Source organism: Denticeps clupeoides, chromosome 14 (assembly GCF_900700375.1).
Source record: "Denticeps clupeoides chromosome 14, fDenClu1.1, whole genome shotgun sequence".
NCBI lineage: Eukaryota > Metazoa > Chordata > Actinopteri > Clupeiformes > Denticipitidae > Denticeps > Denticeps clupeoides.
Genome location: NC_041720.1, coordinates 18,149,721 through 18,160,551, shown reverse-complemented (window position 1 = coordinate 18,160,551; position 10,831 = coordinate 18,149,721).

Below are 10,831 nucleotides of genomic sequence, written 5' to 3'. Positions count from 1 at the left end.
TTTCCAAATGGTGCAAGAGGGTATCCCAACCTTGCAACTATCGTCAGTATGTGTGATAATGATCAAAATTACAGCACATTATTTCTCTAACCTATTAATAGTCTTAAGCAGTCCAGTCTACTTGAATCAGAATCAGAAATTAAAAAATAAGAAAAAAATATTAATCCCGAAGGAAAGTTCCTGCTTGGAACCTCAATAGAGATGTAAAAAGTACCCTATAACATGCAGCAAAGTAGCAAAAGGGCCAGAACATCTGGAAGTTCTTTATTATATAGCAGGTCGGCTGTTGCCAGATACAGCTGAAAACCACTTGCAAATAAAATGTCTCTGCACGGCTTCGGCTATGTTAACTATATCTTGTTTATTGTTGCTCCATGCAGCATCTTTTGTAATTCAGCACCCTGGCCACATTGTGAATCTATATAATAGAAATTATAACTACGTGCAACCTATAGATTTTTTCTTTTTACTGTCACACTTGCTTTGTGTTTGTGCATTAATGTAGGTGCATATTTAAAATGACACCAATGGTGATATTTTTATGCTGATTCGTCAATGAAATGGACCATTTAGTAGTTTAATTATGACCACGTAAAGTGATATATTACCACAGCTATGCCGATGACACACAACTCATCTTCTCCGTTCCCTCCACTGGCTCCCAGTAGCTGCACGCATCAGATTCAAAGTACTGATGCTGGCCTACAAAGCCAAACATGGAGCCCCATCCTACCTCACAGCCCTTATTACACCTCGCACTGCACCTCTTATACTCCGAGCCTCCAGTACTGCTCGCCTGGTCCCTCCATTTCTGAAGGTAAAAGGAAGACGCTCATCTAGACTCTTCTTCTCCATCTTGGCCCCTCGGTGGTGGAATGAACTTCCCCATGAGGTCAGAACTGCGTATTTTCAAACGGCAGCTCAACAACAGAGTATTTTCAAATGGCAGCTCAAGACCTTCCTCTTTAGAGAATATTTAGATTAACTTGTAATCTTCATATTGCCGGTCTTATGTATAGAAACTACAACAGAGTGAATAAAAAGATTGTATTCATAGTTGGGGGTCCTAGTGAACCAGAATTGATCACTTCATTAATTGTAACATGGAAGCACGTTGTAAATCACTCTGGATAAGGGCGTTTGCCAAAAGCCTTAAATGTAAATTAAATGTAAATATTAACAATGAAATGTAAATATTAATAAAAAAAAACGGTTGCTGGACTTTGTCACATTGGATTTATTTTTCTTGTTTATTTCCTTAAATTCATACTTTGTGTGACATTTGTGAACACTGTCTACATGCTAAGTCTAATTTAGTGTTGGAAAAATGGGCACACAATCACACAATCCCAACTCATCTATACAGCACTCACCCACCTGGACACTCGGAAGGGAAATTATGTTAAAATGCTTTTCAATGACTACAGTTCCACAGTTAACACGATAATCCCTTCCACACTCACCACCAAGCTGGGTTTATATTAACCCACCACTAGCTGCATAATGATATTGGGGGACATTAGAAATGAAGTGTTGCTTGCTGACTCAGGTCTGCTAATGACTCTGTGTTGACCATGGGGACCTATACCTGAAATCTGGAGAACTGGTGCCAGAGGAACAATCTCCACCTGAACATCAGCAAGACAAAGGAGTTAATAGTGGACTTAAGTACCAAGCAGGACAGGAGCTACCAGACCCCTGTCATCAACAGGAGCCAAGTGGAGAAAGTGGACAGCTTCCGATACGTCGGTGTTACATCACGCAGGACCTGTCATGGTCCTGTCACATCAACACCATGGTGAAAAAGGCCCGGAAGTGTCTCTACCACCTCAGACACCTGAGAGACTTCAGACTGCCCTCCAAGGTGCTCAGGAACTTCTACTCCGGCACCATAGAGAGCATCCTGACCGGAAACATCTCAACCTGGTTCTGGAACAGCACCATGCAGGACAGGCGAGCCCAACAGAGGGTGGTTCGATCAGATGAACGCATCATCTGTACCAAGCTCCCTGACCTTCATTCCATCTACAGCAAGCAGTGCTAGACCAGGGACAGGAAGATATTAAAGAACCTCAGCCACCCCAACAATGGACTGTTCTCTCTGCTGCGATCAGGGAAGTCCAACCTGAGAGAATGAGGAGGAGCTTCTTCCTGCAGGCTACTCAAGCCCTCAACCACTACAGGGAGTGCAGAATTATTAGGCAAATGAGTATTTTGTCCACATCATCCTCTTCATGCATGTTGTCTTACTCCGAGCTGTATAGGCTCGAAAGCCTACTACCAATTAAGCATATTAGGTGATGTGCATCTCTGTAATGAGAAGGGGTGTGGTCTAATGACAACAACACCCTAAATCAGGTGTGCATAATTATTAGGCAACTTCCTTTCCTTTGGCAAAATGGGTCAAAAGAAGGACTTGACAGGCTCAGAAAAGTCAAAAATAGTGAGATGTCTTGCAGAGGGATGCAGAACTCTTAAAATTGCAAAGCTTCTGAAGCGTGATCATCGAACAATCAAGCGTTTCATTCAAAATAGTCAACAGGGTCGCAAGAAGTGTTTGGAAAAACCAAGGCGCAAAATAACTGCCCATGAACTGAGAAAAGTCAAGCGTGCAGCTGCCAAGATGCCACTTGCCACCAGTTTGGCCATGTTTCAGAGCTGCAACATCACTGGAGTGCCCAAAAGCACAAGGTGTGCAATACTCAGAGACATGGCCAAGGTAAGAAAGGCTGAAAGACGACCACCACTGAACATGACACACAAGCTGAAACGTCAAGACTGGGCCAAGAAATATCTCAAGACTGATTTTTCTAAGGTTTTATGGACTGATGAAATGAGAGTGAGTCTTGATGCGCCAGATGGATGGGCCCGTGGCTGAATTGGTAAAGGGCAGAGAGCTCCAGTCCGACTCAGACGCCAGCAAGGTGGAGGTGGAGTACTGGTTTGGGCTGGTATCATCAAAGATGAGCTTGTGGGGCCTTTTCGGGTTGAGGATGGAGTCAAGCTCAACTCCCAGTCCTACTGCCAGTTTCTGGTACAGGAAGAAGTCTGCATCCTTCAAGAAAAACATGATTTTCATGCAGGACAATGCTCCATCACACGCGTCCAAGTACTCCACAGCGTGGCTGGCAAGAAAGAGTATAAAAGAAGAAAAACTAATGACATGGCCTCCTTGTTCACCTGATCTGAACCCCATTGAGAACCTGTGGTCCATCAAACAGTACACCTCTCTGAACAGTGTCTGGGAGGCTGTGGTTGCTGCTGCACGCAATGTTGATGGTGAACAGATCAAAACACTGACAGAATCCATGGATGGCAGGCTTTTGAGTGTCCTTGCAAAGAAAGGTGGCTATATTGGTCGCTGATTTGTTTTTGTTTTGTTTTCGAATGTCAGAAATGTATATTTGTGAATGTGGAGATGTTATATTGGTTTCACTGGTAAAAATAAATAATTGAAATGGGTATATATTTGTTTTTTGTTAAGTTGCCTAATAATTATGCACAGTAATAGTCACCTGCACACACAGATATCCCCATAAAAATAAAAACAAACTAAAAACTACTTCCAAAAACATTCAGCTTTGATATTAATGGGTTTTTTGGGTTCATTGAGAACATGGTTGTTGTTCAATAATAAAATTATTCCTCAAAAATACAACTTGGCTAATAATTCTGCACTCCGTGTACATAGGACAGAACTCTAATACACTCCAGCACTTTCAATCACTTCTGGACTCAATCGTGCCAGAATTTTGCGCAAATTTTCCGTTTATGTTCACTTTACACATTTGCACACCTTCACCCTCCCTGTTATGCATATGTTATGTTTAAAAACATAACATTTTAATATGTGGTTATGTTTGCAATATTTGCATATTGGTTCCACTTGAATACTTGCAATATTTGCAATAATGAGGACTATAGCAGTCGCAAAAGCATTTCACTGCATATCACACTGTGTATGACTGTGTACGTGACAAATAAAATTTGAATTGAGCAGTAAACTGAAGATTTAATTAATTATTTATAGGCACCGTTTTTTATTATCTGGTATAAAAGAAAGAAATACGGCGTATGGCGTATGAGTATGAAGGCATCATCAAATGCAGGGCTGAGTTCCACAAATATATACGTCCCCTACTCTCTCTTCTCCTATCAATGCGTAGAAACGCTAGATGATAATAAATCACAAGACTTTCACTTCAGCTTGTCTGAAGACCTAAACGTCAGCCCCGGCCCACCCGGTCTTAGAGGCTAATCTTAAAAACACACAGATGGTGTATGAGGGATCAGCCAGACCACACACCCCCTTTCTCTCCAGCCCAGCACACCCCCATTCATATGCGATCAGGAGCCTAACACGCAGGGGAGAAACCCGACCCACACGGGACAATGGGGAGCCAGAACAATGCTTCCCACCCGCAGACGTGGAGAGGGATGAGCCCGAGAGAGGAGACATGGGACTTGTACTCACTGGACAGGATGGCAGAACCAGAATACTGAGCAACACGGAGGGGCAAACAACAATATAAAACGATATTACAAATATTTCATCTTGATCACAGTTAAGGATAATAATATGCTGTGAAATTGAATGTTATCTTACAATTTTCTGTAAAAATAAGGGGTATTCCATTATGCTTCACATCTGGTATTTGTTTGACTACATTGTGCATTCATTCTGAAAGGTAATTAAGTTCATACTGAAACGACGTCATGCATTACCCATATAAACGGTCAAAAGGCACGATATTTAAAGTGCCTCAAACCGCAGTGCTAGACATGAAGCATATGGATTGTTCGCTAGTGTAAGATCAAAGATGTCCTCAGGATTTACATAAATAAGCTGATAAAACAAGAAAGAAAAGTGTTTTATTGATGTTTGCCCATGTGACATACTGACTTTATGTGGCTTTAAATCAGCATAATGAGGAAGTAGCGTTCGTGACTCCTCCCATTTCAAACTTATAAGCTTGTAAAAACATCATTAAAGATCACGCTCTAGAAGGCAAAAATAACTACACGGAAACAAAAATTGTTGTTTATAATCCCTATATTGTATAGATCTGTAAATAAATCATAATTGATTATTTTGTAGCTACATTGTGCTGGTTAATATCATATTGTATTTTACGTTTTACTGTGATGACATGATTCTAATTCCATGATTCTTCTCTATTGGGACTATTTAACAGACCCTAGTCCAGTCATATTTCATCAATGTCTGTTTTTTTTTCACCCTTCCCCTCTCAGTGCATAATTTGCTCTCTGCCTATCTCTCCCTCCTTCTCCACACCTCTCCTGCTCTCCTTCGATTCCTTCGTTATCACTCCCTCCCTCCCTCCATCCCTCTGTATTTTGCAGGGATCCTGGCCCTGGGCTGCAGAAGGTCCATGGTGAGAATTGATTTCCAGCTGGGTTGCTACCAGCCGGCCCAGGTCACATCCCAGCCTGCCTGAGCAAGATAACAGCAAATGAAGTGAAACCGAGTCACTCGGAACCGGCAGAGCCGTGGGTCCGGCCTTTAATTAACCAGCATGTGGGGGAGAGAGAGAGAATTACGTACAGAATCGTGTTTTTTGGTGCGCTTGTGTTTTTAAAAATCAACTGCTGACTGGACAGCTCTGCTTTCACGCACATGATCTGTTTTTTCTAATTATCTGTCCCTGTATAATTTGTGACAAATTTGACTGATGCTCCTCCCACATGACTTCGCCTTGGATCTTGTGGAGCTCAAACCCAGTAACCTTGAATTTATGTTGCCAAGGCAACAGAGGAGTTCATGCATTATGGATTATCATTGAAATTCTACACCACCTACCTAACATAATAATGGGAGCTTGGGCTTAATCAAATCAGACATTCGGCCAATCAGTATTGTGTGTGTATGTGTGTGTGTGTGCGTGTGTGTGTATGTGTTTACATGCTATTTAAAAGTGTGGGCAACCGTACCGAAAACACACACAGGAGGACATTACAGATTAAATGTATAGATTTTTTTTATATAATAGATGCAAGTAAGATGCTAAATATTTACGACATTTCCAAATCACAAAATTCGTAACAATATTTGCAAATTCACTGTTTATATACACCAATCTGCCTCAACATTAAGACCACCTAGATCCCGCTTGTACCATGAAAGCAGAACTCCACATGAGGCTTGATGGTGTCCTGTGGTATTTTGTACCAGCTTTTTTGGTGGTGTACAAGAGGATCGACTGTGACAGGCCTTCAGCTACTCAGACCCATGCACAGCAAGCTGTGCTGCACTGTGTGTTCTGACACCTTTCTACCATCTCCAGTATTAAGGATTCACAGCAGTTTGTAAAGTAGTAGTTCTTCAGTGGGATCTTACCAGATGGTCTCATACAGACATGCGCATGTATTCTGACTAGCTGGCTGATTAAATTGCATTTTGCAGTGAACCCGAGTTCTGTGGGTTTATATAAACCCACCACTAGCTGCATAATGATATCTGGGTCACATTAGAAATGAAGTGTTGCTTGCTGACTCAGGTCTGCTAATGACTCTGTGTGTTGACCATGGGGACCTATACCTGAAATGTTTAGCTGCTCATTAGTAGTTTCATAAATGCATGTGTACTCTAGATAATACAGTCAGAGGACAGGGTCAGCTGTCTCACGAAACCCTTGGTGCATTAGGGTGTTAAGGGCCTTGCTGTAGGGTGCAACAATGGTCTGCCATGGGATCTGAACTCACAACCTTCTGATCACTACCACTTAGCCATTGCCAAGAATCTATACTCTTTGCTTCTGGGCAGGTGCTGGCAGCCGTAATGGTTTACACAGGTCCAAAGATGTCAGGTGCACAACACAGTACATTTGAGAAAAAAAATTCAGCCAGAGATGGTAATATATTTATTACCAAAAGTCAGACATGTATAATAAATACATATTTTATATACAATCAGTTCACAGAATCAATTCCATGTAAAATAATAATTTTATACACACTTTTGTAGGCCCCCAAACACAAAGAACAAATTGGTGGAAACAACAGACATATGAAAATATGAGGTAAGAAAAAAACACACATAAGTGAAGAAATAAAACAATACTTCATCATTACTGGCCTGTATGCTCCAAAATGGACAAGAAGCTTCCCCTGCCTCAGCTAGGTGTGTCTAATGGTGTTGGGGAGTGGCTAATGCTCTTGGGTGATGGAACAGCACTCTAATAAGCTCTTTTCACAAAGGCTCAGCTTGGCTAGAGGGAGAAGGAAAAAGGAGAAGGAGTGGGAGGGGGACACAGGGGGCAGATGCAGGAGCAGATGGGGTTTGATGAGTTCTAGAAAAACCCGCTGGAGGTTTTTTTTTTTTTTTTTTGCCAAGCAGCCAGCCACAATTATCACCGCGCCTTTGGGTTCATTGTCATTTGGAGTTGGTTGAGTTGGATGACAGCTGTGCCAGATGGCGTTGTTCCGCAGGGGTGGGCAGGTTGGAGGGGGCTCTCAGGATACAGGGCATCCCTGCAATCAATACACACACCCCTTCAGGGTTCCTAACCAAGATTTGTAGCTTAGAATATGGTACAATAATACAGATTATAAATCAATCCACAGGCAACATTTAAATTACAATATGACGTGCAATATGGGGCAGTGGTGGCCTAGCGGGTTAGGAAATGGACTCATAATCAGAAGGTTGCTGGTTCGAATTCCAAACCGCAAAGTTAGCACTGAGCAAAGTTAGCACTGAGCAAAGTTAGCACTGAGCAAAGCGCCGTCCCCACACACTGCTCCCCGGGGGTCTTTCATGGCTGCCCACTTCTCACCAAGGGTGCTGTGCTGTTTACAATGACAATCACTTCACTTTCACTTCATTGTTATATTTTTGAAGAATAGCTTGGGAGATCACAAGGGGGCGATACATAAAAACTACAGGCTGGTTTTGCCTACCTGTCAAGTCTGCATGTTCAAAATTTGGCAGCTCCGTTTAGTATTGCTTCCTTATATAACACTGAATGAAGATAAGTGTTCGCAATTATTAGGGTCTGTTTATAGCTAGAAGCAACAATTCACCATCAAAATACAGCAACTTATGATATGACCATGTTGTTGGCCTGATAAGGGTACTTAACCCTGAAATCGGTGTTCTGGTTTCAAAATAAACATGCCTATATCTATTTGTAGTGGGCATAAATCTGGGTAGGTTAGTGGTCTGGACAAGCAGAGCGTCTTCACAGCCTAACAGAGTGTGGGTGTAAAGAGAGCTTGGCCATCCAAGAGACAGATTTGAAAATGCCCTCATGTTATCTGTTGCTTGGAGGCTCATTCTGGACCTGGAGCTGCATACTTCACTCTGATTTACACTGAATTATTTACATTTCTCAGACCTGTCTAGAGACACAGTGATTAATAAGAATTACATAGATATCTGTCACGACACCAAGGAAGGGGAGGAGACAGGCGCAAAAAAAAGTTTTATTGTAATATGGTAAAAACAAACATAAAGGAAACTTTAAGGGAAAACGGGAAAACGGGAAAAGAGATGGATCACTCACATGACCACAACCATTACACAATCTGAAGAGCCCCGACCTCGACCAATACCATTTAAAATGACACACAGGCAGGAAATCACAGGGCAGCCCATTGATCAGACACCAAACTCACACGCACATACACCCTCACACTTCCTTACACCCTGTGGACATGACAAGAAAACATTGACAGAACGATAAGACCCGGAACTCGGAACACTGGTGCAGACACTCTTTTAATGGAAGATGAGGGGAATAAGGAAGGGGTATGGCTGGTAATCGCTGATGCTGGAATCCGGGGAGTAGCGTTACAATATACTGAATGAACAACTGATCCTAAAATAACTAATTCATGAGTTATTTTAGCATCAATTACCAGTTTTCTTAAAAAAAAATAGAATCCTTTGAAAATACGCATTTCACATTTAAAAAAAAGTTTTCTGTATATATTTCAATAATCAAAGGCACATTTATTTGCAGTGTCCACTATTTTTCTGGATCTGTTTAATCATAGAAATAATCCATCATAATGGAAATTCTTGACAGGTCTGGAAATCAGACATTTGCGGCAAGTCAACCCTCTGATTATTGTCAGTTGTAATAATCACAGACGGTTCCGAGAGTGAATTCATGATGATCATGTTTTGGTGCCACTCCAAATTAATGTAGTCAAAGGTGGTAGTAGCCTAGGGGCTAACACCCTCGCCTATGAACCAGGAGACCCAGGTTCAAATCCCATTTACTACCATTGTGTCCCTGAGCAAGACACTTAACCCTAAATTGCTCCGGGGGGACTGTCCCTATAACTACTGATTGTAAGTCGCTCTGGATAAGGACGTCTGGTAAATGCTGTAAATGTAAATGTAAATGTAGTCAAGTAGACATTAAACTTTAAGTCACACGTAAGGGACACATTGTCGTCCACCTGTACCACAAAGGTGCCCACAAAGGTGGGGCAGTGGTGGCCTAGTGGTTAAGGAAGCGGCCCCGTAATCAGAAGGTTGCTGGTTCGAATACCGATCTGCCAAGGTACCACTGAGGTGCCAAAGCACCGTCCCCACACACTGCTCCCCGGGCGCCTGTCATGGCTGCCCACTGCTCACTCAAGGTGATGGGTTAAATGCAGAGGACAAATTTCACTGTGTGCACTGTGTGCTGTGCTGCTGTGTATCACGTGTGACAATCACTTCACTTTCATACAGTATGATCATGAAAAACAACATTTTCAGACAGATGAGGATAAATACAGGTATAATAAATACTTCAGGGAGGCCTAGTGTAGCTGGTGTAATAGTATAAGTCCATGGAAATATACACTGGATGTTGCATTCAGCCTCTCAGAAGGCGTCAATATCACATTTAGATTCCTTGTCTGAAAAATGTATTGTGTTCAGTTTGTTGTCTATAGCTCTCTGCAGGGAGTGCAGAATTATTAGGCAAATGAGTATTTTGTCCACATCATCCTCTTCATGCATGTTGTCTTACTCCAAGCTGTATAGGCTCGAAAGCCTACTACCAATTAAGCTTATTAGGTGATGTGCATCTCTGTAATGGGAAGGGGTGTCGTTTAATGACATCAACATTGGGTGGTAGTAGCCTAGTGGGTAACACACTCACCTATGAACCAGAAGGCCCGGGTTCGAATCCCCCTTACCACCATTGTGTCCCTGAGCAAGACACTTAATCCTAAATTGCTCCAGGGAGACTGTCCCTGTAACTTCTGGTTGTAAGTCGCTCTGGATAAGGGCGTCTGATAAATGCTGTAAATGTATCAACACCCTATATCAGGTGTGCATAATTATTAGGCAACTTCCTTTCCTTTGGCAAAATGGGTCAAAAGAAGGACTTGACAGGCTCAGAAAAGTCAAAAATAGTGAGATATCTTGCAGTGGGGTGCAGCACTCTTAAAATTGCAAAGCTTCTGAAGTGTGATCATCGAACAATCAAGCGTTTCATTCAAAATAGTCAACAGGGTCGCAAGAAGCGTGTGGAAAAAACAAGGCGCAAAATAACTGCCCATGAACTGAGAAAAGTCAAGCGTGCAGCTGCCAAGATGCCATTTGCCACCAGATTGGCCATATTTCAGAGCTGCAACATCACTGGAGTGCCCAAAAGCACAAGGTGTGCAATACTCAGAGACATGGCCAAGGGAAGAAAGGCTGAAAGACGACCACCACTAAACAAGACACACAAGCTGAAACGTCAAGACTGGGCCAAGAAATATCTCAAGACTGATTTTTCTAAGGTTTTATGGACTGATGAAATGAGAGTGAGTCTTGATGGGCCAGATGGATGGGCCCGTGGCTGGACTGGTAAAGGGCAGAGAG